Here is a 19,682-nt window from a genome sequence, read left to right on the forward strand (position 1 = left end):
ATGGATGACCTGGATATTCCCAATATTACTCCCCACTGCTAGACCAAGTTATTAAAACTTTTAAACTTTTCACCACGGAGCAAGGCAGTTTCACAACAGAAAACTTTATTAGCTTAATTGATACTCGTAGAAACTCTAATATATTCTGTCCCATCAGCATAATTTTACTTTTTCCCCCTTTAACAATTATTAATTGAAATCCACATACAGGTACTTGCTTTCTTATATTCTAATCCATATGGCCTATATTTTTAAATGGTTATTCTTCCACCATAGTAAAAGGCAGCAAAAAGGACATATAACTCTTCCTGTTCAAAATACTAAGGTACTGGAATAGAGACAAAGAGTTGTTTTTCTTTAAATACCGCATTCCCATATGAATTATTTTATCCAGGGTACTACATACCAAATATAGATAGTCAGAGCCAATGGTAGGCAGGATGAAATCAAAACAGAATCCACTTCTTTTTTTTTCTCTTTCTCTTTCCCCCCTCTCTTTTTCTTTAAATATGTATTTTATGTTTCTGATGTTTGCTTCTGCATGTTTTTCTCTCAGGCTATAGAAAAAGGAATAGGTCAGTCTCGCCAAGAGTCATATTAAAATTGAACTAAAATCTTTCAGCTAAGGACACAAATTATAGACTGAAAAGAAGCATGAAATACATCTCATGTACATTTTAGGTACACATCCCACAATGTGGAAAGTTACTGCAGCTAATCAACATTGTGTATGGAAATGGAGTCACCCTTTTTGCTAATCTTGTGTCCTAAATAATCAAGTTGTTTCTAGTGCTCTTTCATTCCTGGAAATTTACCAAGCTTTCTTTGGAAATATTTTTTATAAATATTGAAACTATGTATTTAATGCAAGTCACATGTGAATTTATATATTTGCAAGATATAAATCTGATAATGCAGCAACTGTTTGATTTGGTTATGTATGTGCCCAAACAGGCCAAACTAAACATTCAAGAAAGTGATGCTACAACATGATGTAACTCAAAGCACAGCAATTATTTCTAAAAAAAATTATTGGCTCAAAGCATTATAAAATCTTTTGATGCTTAGTCAGAAAAAGAATCATACAATTCCTAGTTAATTTCAGGGTCTATTTTTAATACAAATACACAATATAACTTGCCAGTACTTGCTGGTCTTAGAAACGATCAATTTTTAACAATAACACAAAACATATTTGCATATCATTTGCTCTTAGCATCCTAAATAGCTACATATTTTCAGACCGTAACAGGTGCTAAAGCTACATTAGATACTTTTTTTCTGCACATAGAAATTATTTACAGGCTACAGAACTGACTATAGGAAATTGCTATATAACTGAACTACCCCAAATCCCAGCAATCACTTCATGAAATAATTTGGTTTCTCCTTCCAGGAGAGGAGAAAGTAATTCCAAACTTTCCAACATCAGCCCTTTTATGATGGGTTACAAAGGATAACGCCACCACGTTTACAACTATGCCGAGTGTTACGGCGGCGTGATGCTGAAAGTAGCTCTTCCTAAATAATGTCAATCAATCTGCAATCAGATAAACCTTAACACTGATCCCCTACGTTCACCACCTCTTATCACGTTAGTACAGACAGAAACCCTGCAAATCATAGGCAGCAATTAGTCCAAAATGCAATGAAAATAATCTACTCTGCAGCCTTTTAAAGATGCATTCTATAATCCCCAAAGATTCAAAAGCATTACCTCACCGCTGCTTTGAGACAAACTGAGCATTCACTCTGGGCTCTACCCAGCATTCCCTGGTTCACACAAAGACAACAGAGGTGTGACCAATCACATTGTGGCAAGCAGGCACTGTTTGAAAGCTCCCTCCCCGCACTGCCCATTGACATGCTCGCTGGCAGCCTGCTGAACTTGTTGTCATGGCAACACATCTTAGCTGCTCTCCACTGAGGTTTGTTATATTATTCAGCCCCTCTCCCTTTTCACCACTCACTTTTGCTAATTAAAAATTTAGGCCCACGTTTTGCGTTTTGGAGCAAACAGAAATAAACAGACTCTTCGGTCTTGAAAAAGCTGAAAGTGCATAATTAAAAAATTAATTGCAGGATCTGTTCTAACCTATCAAAGGTCTGCTGCTCGGACCTGGACAGATGAACTTCTCACTAAAACCCGTCTTTGTTTTACAGCAAACAAGCTCAGACCAAAAGCATCCCTTTCCACATCTTGCAGACCATGCTGAGATAGAAACATCGCTCTCCTTAAAATCATGGCTTCTATACCATCGTCTGGCTAGAATATTTTCTCAATAGTGCTCTGAATGCTCTTGTGAAGAGAGGCAGGAGAAAGGACAAAATGAAACTTTCAATGGCTAAACAGTACATTGTCAAGGAGCGATGCTATATTGAATATGCAGAGCCCACATGAAGTCCCTCAAATGACCTCATAGAGCTTTCCTTCAAATCGAAATGATGGGTTAAGTCATCAAAAAGGAGAAAGGACCTAAAATGAATTACATCTCAGGATTAAAGCTATATTGTCACAACGAGATGCTTATATAGTAAGTCAACCATAACTGACCAAATAGAAGAGGTCAGAAATAACAAACTGGTGAATGCACCAGTATCTTTAGGGCTACAATCCCAATGTGCTGGTGACAGGTTTCTTTGAAGAAATTCAAGCGTTTTAAAGGACATTATTTTTAAGGACATTATTTGCTTTATACTGGAAATTATTTGATTTCCTCCTTGAAAGAATGGTTAAACAATCTATGAATATGCTTTGATGTCCATATCACTTTGTAACTTCTTTTTGAGTTAGAATCCTTTAAATTCTAGTGGAAACCATTCCTAGACTATAATCTAACACACAGAGTTATTCACAGCTGAAAAATGAGGTTTTCTACCCATATAGCCTATGTTTTAACTTCATATGAATTGGGCATTGGTAGAAGTTACCCTGAACGCCCTTTCTATCTATGCTGCGATGTAGCATGGAGGAGAATAAAATAATCTCATGGGAAATTATATTCCTAGTATTAAATCAATTTTAGTCAATACTTTTTACTGAGTTTACTATGGTTCTTAATATATATGTTAGCTTAAATTTTAAGTGTTTGGATAATTTTAAGTGATATAATAGATTTTATAATTTCATAAGTAATTAGTGATATTTGGAAAACCTGTTTTCAGGCTCTATTTGGAATAGGCAATTGGAAAAGACTAATATTCTGATATGTTGTAAATTTTCTTATCAACAGGACATTTAGACTTGTTGTCATTTATAGAATTTGCATATGACTCCTCTCCATGTTTGTTGTTCAACACATTTGCCTTTTGAATGGTTTATAGCTATTATCTTCATCATTCGTCCTCTAAAACTTCTGCAGATTTTTGAGTGTCTTGATTTTTTTCTCAGGTGATAAAGATCCTCTTAAAAGAAGTTAGATTTACCCAAGGCTTTAGATAGATAAATAGACAGACAGACATACAGACAGATATAGATATAGATATATATGCAACAAATGCACAAAGGCAAGAGATACAAGTACTGCAAGATGGGGGTGATATTTTATATAAGTTCACTAAGGTTTAACCTTCCTCTTGACTACTGAACAAATTTAACTCAAAGTTTATGAGTTCCTTCCATCAGGTAAGCCAACGACCCTTCTCCAGCATACTGATTGAAGAATCCACACTCGGGACATACCAAAGCTGGCTGTCCCTATGGGCGAAGAGCGGTCTGTTCCTGAGTCCCTGTATTGGTATATACCTGTTGGAGCACCCTCCTGCCAAAGGTCGCTTCAGCCAAAGTAAAGGTGGCCAATTTGTAGTGCCTTATGAAGGGAGACAAGGAGGACCACACCGCTGCCCTGCAGATGTCCTCAATAGAGGCCTGCGTTGCCCACGCAGCTGTAGTAGCTGCACTTCTTGTAGAATGAGCAGTTACTCGTCTGGGTATTGGGAGTGCCTGAGTCTCATAGGCCTTGGCGATGCACGCCCTTATTCAATGGCCTATGGTTGATGAGGTGACGTTGGTACCGATAGAAGACGGTTAGAATGACACAAACAGGGATTCTGTTCTACGATGTGAAGATGCTCTTTTGATGTATCTGTGGAGCACACACCTCATGTCCAAAGTGTGCTATCTCTGTTCCAGAGTGTGGGATGGACCAGGACAGAAGTCCAGTAGCACTATCTCCTGGGCCCTACGGAACCAGGAGTTTACTTTGGGGACAAAGGAGGAGTCCAACCGTAGAATCACACTGTTTGTATGGAAAATAAAAAGGTCCTCTCTGACAGAGAGGGCTGCCAGTTCTGATATTCGCCCGACCGAGGTGATGGCCACTAAGAAGGTGATTTTGAAAGTCAGATATCACAGGCTAGTAGTTTGAAGTGACTCAAAGGGTGCTAAGGTGAGGGCCTGTAGTACCTTAGACAGGTCCCAGGTGGGGTACCTATGTACCACAGGTGGCTTAAAGGTAAATGCACCTCTAATGAAAGTACACACCACCGGATAGTGGGCGAGGGATTCCAAGTCCCCAAAAGTTAGCATCGTGGACAAGGTTGCCACCTGTCTGTGAATAGTGCTAGGGAATAACCCCTTGTCAAGACCTTCTTGTAGGAAGTCTAGGATCTGTGGAACAGATACCACAGTGGGGGCTAAGCTCTTCCTTGCACACCATTTGCAAAACGCCTTCCAGGTAGAATCATAAATCCTGTCAGTGGAAGATCTCCTGGAAGCCTGGATCATCTGTATCACCCCCTTTGAGAAATTGTCCTTCCTCAGGATTCTCTCTTCTTAAGTGCCAGACAATCAGTTGGAGCCACTGAGGCTCTGGGTGGACCAAGACCCCCTGGCTGAGGGAGATCTTGTCCTGAGGAATCCTCCAAGGATGGGATACTGATAGGCTGATTACGTCTGCATACCATGGCCATCTGGGTTAATGGACAGCGAGAAGCAGGATTTCCGCCTTTTCTAATAGAACCTTCCTGATCATCCCCGGAATGAGGGAAAGAGGAGGGAAGTCATATAATAGGCCCCTGGGCCATGGACTGTGGAGGGCGTTGACTCCCTCTGCTCCTGGTATCACAAATCTTGTGAAAAACCTGGGCAGTTACAAATTTTCTGGGGTGGTGAACAAGTCCAGGACTGGATGGCCGAATCTTTGGACAGCTCCCTGAAGAGGTCTGGGTGCAGCCGCCACTTGGAATGATCCACCATGGTCCTGCTGAGATAATCCACCTGTGCAATTATCGCCCCTGAGATATACTCTGCCTTGATGGATAGCAGGTGAGCTTCTGCTCAGAGTACCAATTGGACTGCCTCGTGCATGAGGGACCTGGAATGGGTGCCCCCTTGGCAGTTGATGTCTGCTTTGGCGGCCACATTGTCCATCAGTATTAGTATATGTTGCCCCAAAACATTGTTTTGAAAGTGCTGTAGAACAAGATGGAGCTCAGAGCTCCAGCCAGTTTATGTTGTTTATCAAATCTATCTGAATCCATTGTCCTTGTGCCAATTTGGACTGGAGATGCATGCCCCAGCCAAAGAGGCTGCATCCGACGTCAGGGTCAAGCAGTTGGGCTCTTTGAACAGGCTGGTTATTGCTGGGGAAACCCACCATCTCAGGGACCTGAGTGTCTTTAGTGGTACCTGAACCTTGGTGTTGGAGTTGCTTCTCCTGCTCTTTGGAATGGTAACCATTGCAAGGTTCTGGAATGTAGCAGAGCCCAGGGGACTATAGCTATGCATGATACTATCTTTCCCAGGAGCTGTGAAAGAATGGCCAAGGGAACGGTTCGCTCCACTCTGATTTGATTCACCAAGGACTAGATGCTGTCCTGGCATTCCTGGGAAAGGTAGACCTCACATAACCTGGTATTTATCACTGCGTCCAGGTGTAACAGGCAAGTGAATGGTTCCAGGTGGCTCTTTGGGAAATTGATAGAGAACCTGTGGTCCTGAAGGACCTGGACTGTTATCTGCAGATCCTTCTGTGCCTGATGGTATGACTCAGACTGAATGAGAATGTTGTCCAGGTAGCACTGGACACACACCAAAATTGCTCTGAGGTGTGCGGCCAATGCTGCTAGCACTTTTGTAAAGGTCCCGGGGGCCGAAGACAGGCTGAATGGAAGGGTTCTGTACTGAAAGTAGTGCCCTGCGTAGCAGAACTTGAGGTACCTTCAATGGAAGGGAAGGATGGGGACATGGAGGTAAGCCTCTGTCAAGTCGATGGATGTCAGGAGGTTGCCCGCTCTGATGCCTTCCAAGATTGACTGCATTTTGGATCTCTTGTAGTCAAATGGATGTTTAATTTTTTGAGGTCCAAAATTGCTCTCCACCCCCTCCCCCAAGGCCTTCAGAACTATGAATAATATGGAGTAGAATCCGTGCCCCCATTGGTCCTCCAGGACTGGCTTGATGGCCTGGATGTCCAACAGGTGTTGGACTGCCTTGTCCATGAGGCCTCTCCTGATGATGTTTTGGGAGGTGGGGCAATGGATGAAGTGTCTCAGAGGTGTTGAGAGAAACTCTAGAGTGAGGCCAAATCTTACTGTATTCAGGACCCAAGAATCAGTGGTAATATTCTCCCACTGATTTGCAAATAGGGCCAGGTACCCACCAATGCGAGGAGGGTCCTGGCAGTCACATGGAACGGCGAAAGAGATGACCTCCTGAGCCACAAAATGGCCACTTGTCTGGAATTGTTGTCTGGGCCTATCTCTAAACCCTTATCTGTCCGCTTGTGGTCAGATCTTGAAGAGTAGGAGCATTGAAAATGACTGGTGTCGAGATAGGAATCAGTCAGGTGAAAGGACTGCCTACGGACATATGGGGAGGCCTGCCTATCTGCACGCCTGGTCAAAGATGACAAAATCTTGCGTTTTTCCTTGTTCTCAACAAGGAAGGGATTCAATGCTTCCCAAAAAGAGAGATTCCTTTCTTTGGGCCGGAGGTGAGCTTCTACTTGGTTCTAGTGTCTGCCTGCTGCTGGTGAAGCCATAGCAAGCGGCACGAGGTGGCGCTGGAAGTAAGAGCCCTGGCGGAAAAACGGGCCGCATGCAAGGATGCATCAGCTGAAAATTCGGCGGCTGCCACCAGCTTGTTAATATCCTGGTGCATCTGAACTTCCTCCGGAAAGACTCTCACCTGCAACTGGCGAAGCCAGAGTAAGGAGGTTGTAGCGAAGAAGGAAGTGGCCATAGCAGCCTTTACTGCCCAGGCATTAGCCTGATGAGTTGTGCGGAAGTTTAATTCTGCCTTCCTGTCTTCTGCTTTCAGGGTTTCTGCCATGTCCTCAGAAATTGCGGTGGATGAAACCGAGGAGACCAACGGTTCATCCATAGTAGGCAATTCTAGTGCATTCGAGAGGATGGGAGCCATATTAAAGAATCTTTTATCATTCTCTCCTGGGTTGGGAAATGTACCCGGCTGACCCCGTTGTCTCTGAACCACGTTCAAGAACAGTTTGGGGCAAGGAATGTCCTTCTGCATTGTAGTTGGTTCAGAAAAGACTTTGTTATTGAGTCTCTGGGAATCCAATGGTTGCATGGGGACACTAGATTCTGCTCCTATCTGGGTCGTAGATCTAGCCTTGTGGAGGAGAGACTTAAATAGTGCAGGATGGAATAGATCAGTGAAGGGAGGGGATCTGGAGAGAGATCCTCATCCTCCGATAAGCCCTATTCCCTCTGGTCCTCATCCTCCAACAATGACACCCTGCTTCTAAAGGAATGGGTGGGAGATACTGACCCTTGCGACCTAGGTGCCTCAGTTGGGAACTGGTAATGTTGCATCTGATGGGGGAGGGGTTCTGATGCTACGGAGGCTGGATGGCCTCTAATCTGTAAGGTGGTAGCAACGACATGAGAAATAGCCTGTGAAATGAGCACCTTAAGTTCCTCAGACAGGCCAGATCCCTGCCTGTCTGCTGGGTAGAGCCCCGCCGCAGTAGGAATAAAGGTTGCCTCTGGGACATGAACCCTATCCCTAAGCTGAGGTTCTGCAAATTCAAGTGTTATACAGGAAAAAGGGAATTGTTCTCCATCATTTTCTTCTGTTACCAGAGGAAAAGGCAATTGTTCTCTATCGCCCTCTTGTGACCAAGCCATAGGAACTGCAGCGTTTGACTGAGTTAATTGCTGCAGTTGCTGAGAGCGGGAAATGGCAGGTTCAAATTGAGGTGAAGTAGAGAGCCTTTCCTGTTCTGCTTTTCTTTCGGCTCTGGAGATTTGTTTCTCCAGGGCTCTCTGTCTTCTGGTAGCATCTTTCTCTTCTGTGTTGGAGGATTTCCTAGAGTAAATTGCTTTGACTTTAATTTTGTCAGCTGCATCCTTGCCAGCCGACCTAGTCTTTCTGGAGCTAGGTTTTTTAAAACTAGCCACTGTAGAGGCATGTTGCTGCTCTATGCTGTCTGCTGACACAGGATGTTCAACCATCTTGACAGCTTAGCCCCAGTAAGACTGCTTTTTCTGTAGGAGAGTGCTGCGACCACACTCTGACCTAGTGGGGTCTGCTGAAGTGCTTGGGCAGTAACTCCTATCCATGTAATAAGCACGGATCGATGGGGGGCTCACAGTGGTGGCAGCAAGACCAGCGAACTGGGGGAGCCAATAAACACACACATGCCACAGGAGGAGGAGCGCATTGGTAAATTCAGCGGTACGGAGGCCGGCTGGTTAAGCCTGTGCGATTCGGACAGCTGGGAGATGCTAGGACCACAGGCGGCGTTCCTGATATTACTCAGGTGAGCCAGCCAGAAATCAGTAATTGAGGCAGCAGAGCTGTGAGAGCCGGAGTCGTTGCAGTGGCTGTGTCGCACTAGCCGGGGAAGCCTTGCATTCACTGTTTGCAATTGAGTTGTGAATCCAGCTTTCAAGAGAATCCAAAGAATTTAACTCTGCCTTTTTGCTCTGTGGAGCTCTTGCTAAATGTGCCACTCTTGGGCTAAGACTGAGTCAAAACTGGGACACAGTCAAGAGAGGCATGGCTACAAAGTTTAAAAGGACTCATACTCTGCGCAGAAAGGCAGAGTTAACCCATTATTTGGATTCTCTCATCAGCACACTGGAGAAAGTCCATTCAGAGAGTGGTGAGGGTAGCTGAGAAGATTATAGGAAGCTCATTTCCTGTCATTCAGGATACTGCTTATAAGCACTATATGCTTAGAGCTCAAAGCATTGTTAGAGGCCCCACGCCCACCCACTTTACAGTCTGTTTCTGTTGCTCCCCTCTGGGAGGAGGTTTTGAATGACTCCTATTTCTAGCAGGACTATCTGATTCTGTAACAGCTCTATGCCATCCATCTAGCAAACTTGTAAGATTCTTTTCTCTCACCATGTGCATGTATACATGTAAACTAGACTGTATTATTTCTCCATGTCATATATTGGGTATATATATAAATGTGTATTTATTTATTTAGTCATGTTGATGTAGTGAATTAGATAAACTGATAAACTGAAAGACAAAAAGATAAAAAAAATGGGAAGAGGGACACATAGCTATGGCAGAATACCCGCATATAGCCCGAATCTGCAAAGAAGTCAGGAATGAACTAAGGCTTGCAACAAATATCAAAAATAATTTTAAAAGTTTGTTTCAACATGTCAGCAACAAGAAAAAAAATTAAGGAAACAATTGGTCCACTAATGGGAGATGATGGCAAGCAAAGAAGTGAAAGTTCTAATGGACAATCACTTGAATGAGGCAGAAATGTGCAGCAGCTACCAAAACAACTAATACAATCTTTGGCTGTATAAACAAACGCATAGAAGAAAAACCACATTAGGTATTAGTACCGCTTAGTATACTGGAATACTGCATACAGTTTTGGTCACATTACAAAAAAGATGTTAAGATTTTGAAAAATGAGAGAAGAACAACTTAGATGATTAAAGGCCTGGAGACAAAAACATATGAAGAACAGTTGCAGGATTTGGGTATGACTACTCCAGAGAAAAGAAGGACTAAGGGTAACATGAAAGTAGTATTCCAGTATTTGAGGGGCTGCCAGAAAGAAGGGGGGTCAACTTATTTTCCAAAGCACCAAAGGCATGACAAGAAACAATGGATGGAAACTGAACAAGGAGAGAACCAATCTAGAACTAAGGAGAACAACTGATACTGGAACAGGTTGCTTTCAGAAGTTGTGGGGCTGAGCAGAAGGTTAAGAACTCCAAGATCTCTTCCAGTTCTAATCTGAATTGAAAATTACTAAAATTGTTCATGCAGGAGGAAGCCATTCCTTTATAGATTTTTTTCTTTATTATATTCTTATTTTTTAAATTTGTATTATTTTTATTACTGCAGTAATTTTTAATAAAATTATCATTAAAAAGAAGTTAAAATAGAAAGTTTCCACATGAGGGAATAGAAGGAGAATTAATCAAGTGTGCTTTGCTTAAAAAGAAAACAAAGGTTTTTCAAGATGCACTTTTAATCCTGTCCACTAAATATACTACAGCATACATTCAAAGTTCTACCAATTTTGACAAAGACAGACAGGTTTAACTGAAACATGTGCAATTTACATAGTGACCTTCTTCATTGTTTATTTGCCATTTTTTATAATGCCCTTAAGCATCACCCCCCACTTTTTAAGAGCACTCAATTGTTGTAGTTCATCCCACCTGGCTGGGAGGTAAATATAAAATGCGCTAAACTCTATCAGCAACTATTTGGCACTTCTACAATCTACAGTTTTTTGTTCCAGTTATAACATATCACAGGTAGAGCAGCTCAGATAACTGCAAAAGAGTAATGACTTTAGTTTGTTTCCTTTTTGCCAACGCCCTTTTTCATTAAAACACAATGACATATCACATTTGGCAAATATGACATGCCTGCATTAATAAATTATTACTTTTAGGATAATAACCCAAAACAGATAATGGTATGCAGAGTATTAGGCAAATAACAGCCTTAAAACATCTAACTTGCAGGAAATTGGGAAAGACAAATACACTGTTGTTTTACCTGGCAATGACTGGGTACTGAGGGACTTCTGACTTGATCCAGCAAGCAATTTGTATTTTAAAAATAATTTTTGGTATCCTAGAATATTTATGGCTAACTTGCTTTAAATTCAAAATTTCTAGATCAGTGAGAAAATTTCAAGATGCAAACTCAAAATCCCTGCACTGAGCCTAGAGCTGGTCTAGGTAAAATCTGTAATCCCTTCCAATCCCCCACAATGTATTATTATGTGTATATTATTACTGATACTACTATTAATATTTTATTTTCCACAGAAATCTTGATCAAAGGGCAAAATAGGGCTTGGAGTACATTATATTGTAAATAGGTACCTAGCTCTTAATAAGGAGCACTTTAAAGCAGCTGCATCTTTTCCTAGGCTTGCACAGCTGCTTTATGCAGCTGACATGGAATCCTGGAAAAAAGCACATTTGGTTTAAGATACTCCCAACAGATGCTATGGTTACACCCACACATGTTCCAAATCACACTTTGCCTTTTGTATCTAGATTCCTGCACAGCCCTGATGATCAACTGAAAAAGTTAAGTCATAGGAGAAGAATTTAACTTTTGGAATCATTTGAGTCATTTGTGTGGGAAATATTAGATATAATATATATCTAATTATTCAAAGCACTAGTTCTAATATAGTCGTCAGAACTACTTTCATCACTAACTTTCATATAAATGGAGTAATCTGTACTTATGCATGCAAAAGGACTATGAAGCAGTGTACAAGTAGTATTCAGATATTTCAAATGACACAAAACCCTTTCATAAAGAAAGCGGCAACAACTTTAGAAGTTAAAGTAAATAGCAATAACAATAGCACTTAGACCAGGGGTCACCAACCTTTTGGACCTTAGGGACCACCAAACTCATACTTTTAAAATCCCGAGGACCGCTAATATTTTTTTAAAAAATATAAATATATTTAATATAAAATTTTAAATGGTATGTATGTATGTATGTATGTATGTATGTATGTATGTATATATGTATTTATGTATGCATGTATGTTTTCTTAAGTTTTCACGGGTACATGAATAGAAGAGATGATTCCACCAGACTGTCAATTATTTGGAAGCCTGCACTCACAAACAAAAAAATCTCCACACCACAAGCCAGGCAAACACCTGGGCACAAACAGATCTCCCCTGATACCTCCAGCTCAAACACACCCCAACCAGGCACCCAGATGAAACCTAGCTTCCTAATAAATGATAGCCATCCATTTACTCGGAGCCAAGCCGCACTAAAAGCCTCCAATACAGGAAACACAATGTTGCCAGCCAATCAAGACAAAAAAAAAGCCACAAAACAGACAGAAGATATTAGAAACACCAATCAAGTAGAACACAGCAAACTCCAAGACCAATAAACACAGACCAAGACTCCCAACCAATCAGGATGAAGAAAAAACCATTCTGGCATAGCAGTAGGCTAGTCCCAAATTTAAAACAGAAATGGCCGTGAAAGTCTGACTCACAAACGAACACAATACAGAAGCCTGATGATGGCAGATGAGATTCTGCCAAAACATTGCTACAACTTTAAAAGCACAACTATAATGAGGTGGGAAAACAAAGCTGAATACCGTACATGTAAGTACCCACGAAAACTTAAGAATATATATATATATATATATATATATATATATATATATATATATATATATATATAAATGCTTATTTAATTATAACAAAATCGTAAATGCTTAATCATCACTGTCAGAAAGGAGGGGCCTCTCTCATCCTTTGCGGGGGAAAGAGGGAGGATTTAAGAAGCCACATGGCACCTGGAGGCTGGGAAGAATTGGACGGGGAGGAACAGGCTCCCCCTCAATCGGAAGAAAAGCAGAGCCATCTCATATCTCTCCCAAGTCAGAAGAAACCTCTCCTCCTTTGCCAGGTGTGGCTGCCTGGAGTTGGGGGAGGGAAGGAGGACCAGACTTGAAATGCTGAGGAAGACGGGCTTCTAATAACCAGGCAACACCCTGCCCCTTCGGTCTCCACATAAGAAAAGGACTCCCCGAGGCTAAGCTCCCAGTTTCTCCCACTGCTTCCAAGCAGAGAAGGGTCCTTCCCTGTGTGGAGGCCGAAGGAGGGGGGTGTCAAGCCCAGAAAAGCTCGAGCTCTCACCTGTACAAACAGTCAGGTTATTAGAAGCCCATCTTCCTCAGCGCTATTTTGGTCTGTGCATTTGGTCTCCTCCCCCACACCGCATGCCAAAGGAAAGCTAGCTGGGCTTCTCCTTCCCTCCTATCCTTTCCCCTGCTCTCTTCCCCCCACTCAATCCTACTTTGGGACAGAGGAGGGCATGCTGGAAACGTGTTGGCATTTCCAACACACCTTCCTCCGGTGCTTGCCCACAATTCTTTGCATTCCTCCAGGCCTGGCTTCCTGAGGGGGGAGAGCAGCCCTGATGTCTCTGCTGTCCCCCTCAACAAGAAAAGAAAGCGAGCAGAAACATAGCTCTCACTGGGGGAAAGAGCAAAGATCGGAAGGTGCAGGCAACAGAAAGTGGTGCTTTTCACAGGCAGAAGCTTCCGTCTTCTCTTGCCTGTGCCTTCCTCAATCTCAGCTCTTTTGACCTAGCGAGAGCTATGTTTTGCTTGTTTTTCCTGTGCTTTCCATGGGCAGTGATGGCTGGGGCTGGGGGTCGGGGGGCAGCAGAGCGCCGAGAGAGACAAGGAAACTGATGTCACTCCCACTGCCCCATTCCAGACCTCTGAACTGGATGGTGAGCGCAAACTTCCTCACTCTGCCCCCTCCCACCACCACCAGCCGGTACTTTTCCTGCCCCGAGCAGAAAGGATGGAAGGATGGTATTTTTATGTGACTTGCCAGGACCTTGAGCCTGGTGAGATTTGAATTGCCAAATTGCAGGCAGAAGTAGCTTACAGTACTGCACTCATACCACTGCACCACCATGGGTCAAAGAACAAAATACAGGTCCTATCACTTCCAAAATTTACCCCAAAGCCATAATGCATCATAAAGATAACCTAAACTCATATTAGCTTGCAAGTGCAACTCACTGCAAGGAACACTCTATGGCAAAGAGGCTGGTCCTTCGCTGTTTCCAGGGCAGCTCCAAGGACCAGATCTAGTCACATCGCGGGCCGGATGTGACCTGCAGGCCCAGTTTGACACCCCTGATTTAGACTATTAAGTATCAGAAAAGGCTTATCCGTGGCAGCCCCTAATATGAAACATGTTGAGAGAGAAACTTTTTTTTTTTTTAAATATAATAAAAAGGGTTGTTTTTTATCCCTGTCCATTTTAAGCTGATTTTTGCACAGTACAGTCTATTAATAGTAGTTTTAGCTAACTTTATTTCAATATTCAGGACTATTATTATCTTATTGGCTTATAACCTTTATATATGCCCTTTCTGCATTGTTATTTTTTGGTGATGCTAAAAGCTGTAACTTTGAGAGTACAGATTCCCAGAAAGGGGGCTTGGAAAACAGGTCAGGCTAAATATAATCTGCTGGAGAAGGAAACACTAACCAACTCTGTTATTTTTGTCTTTTCCTTTTTCCTTTTGTTTATTATTGTATTCTTTTTTCTTAATTTTGTTTGTTAGGTGGTCTTTGTTTGTATTCGGGGCTTCTAGGGGGGATATTTTTGTATGCTTTTTAAAAACCTGTAACAAAATAACTTTTTTAAAAAATCCACTCTAGCTTTCTATAAACCAACAATTGCAATTAGGACAACGGAAGCCGAGTCCCCCAAGGTTGGAAGGTATAAAGCAAGCAATTGGGAAAGAGCAGAGAGCAAATACAAGTAATACTATTACTTATTATATACCATATTTTTCACACTATAAGATGCACTTCCCCTCCAAAACTGGGTGGAAATGTCTATGGGTCTTATAGAGTGAATATTGCAGCGGGGAGAGGGGGTTGGTGTGCTACCACTGCTGGGGAACACTGGAGCTTATAGTGTGAAAAAATGTGGTAGTTGTAAATAAAAATAAAAAGACGTCCAGCTGCTAATGTGTTGTTGGTAAAAATGTACAGCATTGATATGCTGAAGTCAGAACCAAATAATATTGTCACAAATGAAACATCAAGATTAAATATTATCATTCTGGGAGTCAGAAACTATCAGGGAATGGTTTAGGTCACTTCATATCCTTTCAATGCAAACAGTAAAAATCATAGAAGAAATTTAGTAACTAACATTATTAATAAAATCAGTTTTCAGGCACAACCTCCAAAGTGACAAAATGAAAGCAATCTGAATCCAAGTCAAGTCACCACAGTAATCCAGGTTTTATGTTCCAATAATGAAAGTATTCAACTGTCACTTCCCAGATTCAGGGGAAGTGGAGGTTGAACACTTTAATAATGACTTACAATACCTTGTTGAATCAGAAACTCCCCTCCCCATCATACTAATTCTAGGAGACTGGAATGTTGGAAGAATAAACAAGTTGGAAGTAAATAAGTACTATAAACAATGAAAATTTGGTTTCAGAATGCCACATGGAGCTGAGTAAATTTACTTTGTTAATGTCATTGTTCAAACAAACAAACAAACAAATCAGCCCATAGCAAATGATGGGTTTGCTTAATGACCATGTCATTTGCTTACTGGCCATCGCAAAAAAGTTGTAATATCAGGCACAGTCATGTGGTGACTCACTTTATGACCGACACAACTTACAACTAAAATTGTGGGCTCAAAAATACAATTGTTAACTTGACAACTAACTGTATTTTTATGTGACTTGCCAGGACTTTCTTTTTTAATTAAAGGGCATAGAAATATGTTTAATTAATCTATAAATACGCTGCAAGCAACGACAGCTTTATTCTGTCAAATAAAACAAAACCTGATGATTGCAACTCAAATCACAAATTCCTTTCAAAGTTGTTACTTCAAATAAAATAATAGTATCAGTACATCACAATACTAGCTCAGCAATATTCCATATACTTCTGTAGAAAAGGAAATAAATATAATGGATTAAACACAGTATGTGGACTTAAATTTGTCATATAATTAAATATGAAGTAAACAAATACACCCTGAAAAGCAATTTAAGAAAAGCAAGTATGCAAGTGACACCGAGAAACTATATACTGAATTGTTATTCTTAAAGTAACTGGCAGCAGCTGAATGGGAAATCTAGAGATTTATTTAAGAAATGATGGGAAATCAAGGAAAACTTTTCTTGTAAACGTGGGCATGACAAAAGATGGAAAACATCTATTATAGATAGATGTAAAAAAAGTTGGTGCAAAAATGCAGAAAATAGGTGTTGGCTTACCTGAGTGCGGTTTCTCAGCATGACTTGGGAGAATCCACATGAGTTGAATCTGCCTTTCTGCCCAGAGACTGAGTCATCAATCTTTGCCATGCCTCTTCCTGTCGGGCCCCAAACTCGTTATGACGAAGATGCAGCCACCTGATGGTCTTGTTTGTGGCATTGGTTCTGCCTTCCACCTGGACACTGGACCAGATGGCTGCCAGGGTGGGAGTGGATCCTCCCAAGGCATGCTGAGAAACTGTGTTCAGGTAAGCCAGTGCCTATTCTCCAGCACGCTTATGGGAGAATCTATGCATATGGGACATACCAAAGCTGGCAGTCCCTATGGGCGGGAAGAAGTCTGGTCCTGTGAACCCCCGTCTGTAAGCACTTGTAGCACTCTTCTGCCGAAGGCCGTCTCTCCTGAGACGTATGTGTCCAGTTTATAGTGCTTTACAAAAGGAAATGGGGAGGACCACGTCGCTGCGCTGCAGATGTCCTCAAGTGAGGCTTGTGTCGCCCAGGCAGCTGTGATAGCTGCACTTCTAGTTGAATGGACGATTACTCATCTGGGTACAGGAAGAGCCTGAGTCTTGTAGGCATTAGCTATAAAAAGCCCTGTTCCAACGGCTTATAGTTGATGAAGAAACTTTGGTACCCACTGAAGATGGCTGAAATGAGATAAACAGGGCTTCAGTTTTGCGATACATCAATGTTCTTTTCATCTATCTAGGGAGTGCCATCCTTACATCCAGTTTGTGCCATCTGTGCCCCATATCATGAGATGGAGTGGGGCAGAAGTCAGGAAGGACAATTTCTTGAGCCCTGTGGAAGTGGGAGATGATCTTAGGGATGAAGGAGTGGTCTAGGTGCAGAACTACCTTGTTTGTGTGAAAGGTGCAGAGGTTTTCTCTGATGGAAAGAGCTGCCTGGTCGAGGTGATGGCTACTAAGAAGGCAGCTTTGATTGTTAGATAGTGCACGCTTACAGATTGAAGAGGTTCGAACAGTGCCTGAATGAGGGCTTGTATGAATGTAGATAGGTTCCAGGAAGGGTATCTGTGAATTGTTGGTGGTTTGAGATTGAGAGTTCCTTTGATAAAGGTGTGGACCACTGGATAGTGGGCTAGGGAGTCGCGCTTACCGTAATGCAGCACTGTGGACAGGGCAGCTACCTGTCTGCATATTGTACTAGGAGAGAAACCTTCGTTGAGTCCCTCCTGCAAAAAGTCCAGGATCTGCGGAATAGAAGCTGCAGTGGGATCCGTGCCCTTTTTAGTACACCAGTGATGGAACACCTTCCAGGTAGCACCATATATTCTGTTTGTGGAGGGCCTCCTGGAGGTTTGTATTGTTCTGATCATTTTTCTTGAAAAGTTATCCTTCCTCAGGATCCTCCTCTCAAGTGCCGGCAGTCAATTGGAGCCACTGAGACTCCAGGTGTTCCAAGACCCCCTGGATGAGAGAGATCCTGTCCTAAAGAATCCTCCGAGAATGGGACACTGACAAGCTCACTAGGTCTGCATACCATGACCGTCTGGGCCAATGGGGAGTTATGAAAAGGGTTTCTGCCTGTTCTAGTAGCACTTTCCTTATTAGCCCCAGGATGAGGGGAAGAGGAGAGAAGGTGTAAAGGAGACCCTTGGGCCAGCGGCTGTGAAGGGCATTGACCCCTTCTGCACTCAGCGAAAGGAATCTGGAGAAGAATCACTGAAGATAGGGGTTTATTGGAGTGGCAAAGAGGTCGAGTACCGGTCTCCCGAATTTCTGAGACATTTCCTGAAAGAGATCTGGGTGGAGTCCACCCTGGTTCTGCTCAGGTAATCTGCCTGTACATTTGATATCCCCAATATGTGCTCTGCCTTGATGGACAACAGGTAAGCTTCTGCCCAGATTCCCAGTTGCTCTGCTTCGGTCATGAGGGATCTGGAGTGAGTCCCTCCCTGGTGATAGACGTGTGCTTTGGTCGCCACACTGTCTGTTTGGATCAATACGTGCTGGCTGGCTAATGTGTTTTGGAAGTGTTTGAGAGCTAAGTGAATGGCACATAGTTCTAATCAGTTTATAAAGTGTTGAAGGTCTGCTGGGCACCACTGTCCCTGCATGTGTTGGGACTGTAGATGGGCTCCCCATCCCAACTGGCTCACGTCTGAAATTATTGTTATGTGATTGGGTTACTTGAAAAGGGACCCCTTGGTGATCACTGGGGAAACCTATCATCTGAGGGACATGAGGATGTCCAATTTCAGTTGAACTTTGACATTGGAGGTGCTAGTGCCTGCCCTCTGGAACGGCAGGAGGAACCATTGGAGAGATCTGGCATGTAATCAGGCCCAGGGCACTATGGCTATGCATGAGATCAATTTTCCCAGGAGTTGGGAAAGCACTGCCAAAGGAACAACTCACTCTGCTGTAATCTGGTTGACCAAGAGCTTGATGCTGTCCTGGCACTCCTGGGACAAATAAACCTCGCACAGATTGGAATCTATCACCATGCCTAAATGTAGTAAGTGGGTGGATGGGACTAGCTGGTTTTTCTGGAACTTGATGGAAAATCTGTGTTCCTGTAGGACATGGATTGTGGAGCCCAGGTCTGACTGAGCTTGTTGGCCGGAACTGGATTAAGAATGTAGTCCAGGATTATTTTGAGGTGTACAGCCAGTGCTGCCAGCACTTTTGTGAAGGTCCTGGGGGCCGATGATAGGCTGAATGGCAGGCCCTTGTATTGATAGCGGTTCCCTGAGCAATAGAACCTGAGAAACCCCCAATTGGAGGGATAGATGGGAATGTGGAAGTAGGCCTCTGTCAAATTGATGGATGTCAGGAGATCGCCCCCCCCCCCGTTATGCCTCCCAAGATTGACTGCAGAGATTGCATTTTGCATCTCTTGTACTCCATGTGATCGTTCAGCTTTTTTAGATCCAGGATCGCTCTCCACCCCCCACGGCCTTCAGAACTACGAATAGCATGGAGTAAAACCTGTGTCCCCTCTGGTCCTCTGGTACTGGCTAGATGGCCTGGATGTCCAACAAGTGCTGACTGCCTTGTTCATGACCTCTTTCTTCAAGAGGATTTGGAGGTTGGGCAACGGCTGAAGGTCCTTGGAAAAGTGGAGAGAAAATCCAGAGTGAGACCAAATCGCACAGTTTTCAGGACACAAGAATCAGATGTGATAGTCTCCCATTGGTTCACAAAAAGTGCCAGCCGGCCACCAATGGGAGGAGGGATTTGGAAGTCATTTGGATCAACGAAAGGGACAACTTCTTGTTCCACAAAAAGGATTGGAACTGTTGTCTATTTTTATCTCAAAATTCTTATCTATCTGGAGGTCGATCTGATCTGGGCTGGTAGAATCTATGGAATTGCGAGAATTTCTGACCGGAATCTGAGGAACGAAAATGGCTGCCTAGGATGTAGAGAGAAGCCTTTCTATCAGCCCTCCTGTTAAGAGAGGAGAAAACCTT

The 19,682-nt window shown here is 42.7% G+C and overlaps 1 protein-coding gene across 4 annotated transcripts in view; it reads right to left on the reverse strand.

Annotated features, from left to right (window-relative positions):
• STOX2 (storkhead box 2) overlaps positions 1-19,682 on the reverse strand; it is a 177,944-nt gene that overhangs the window by 38,377 nt on the left and 119,885 nt on the right. The window contains exon 1 of one of the 4 annotated variants that reach the window (XM_087936342.1): positions 407-686. The exons of the other annotated variants lie outside the window; for them this stretch is intronic. The gene's annotated coding sequence lies outside the window, so the exon portion shown is untranslated. Of the gene's footprint in view, positions 1-406; positions 687-19,682 lie in introns of those variants that run through there. 4 annotated transcript variants of the gene reach the window in all.

The sequence above is a fragment of the Pseudonaja textilis genome, chromosome 6 (assembly GCF_049901715.1).
Source record: "Pseudonaja textilis isolate UNSWEBS1 chromosome 6, rPseTex1.2, whole genome shotgun sequence".
NCBI lineage: Eukaryota > Metazoa > Chordata > Lepidosauria > Squamata > Elapidae > Pseudonaja > Pseudonaja textilis.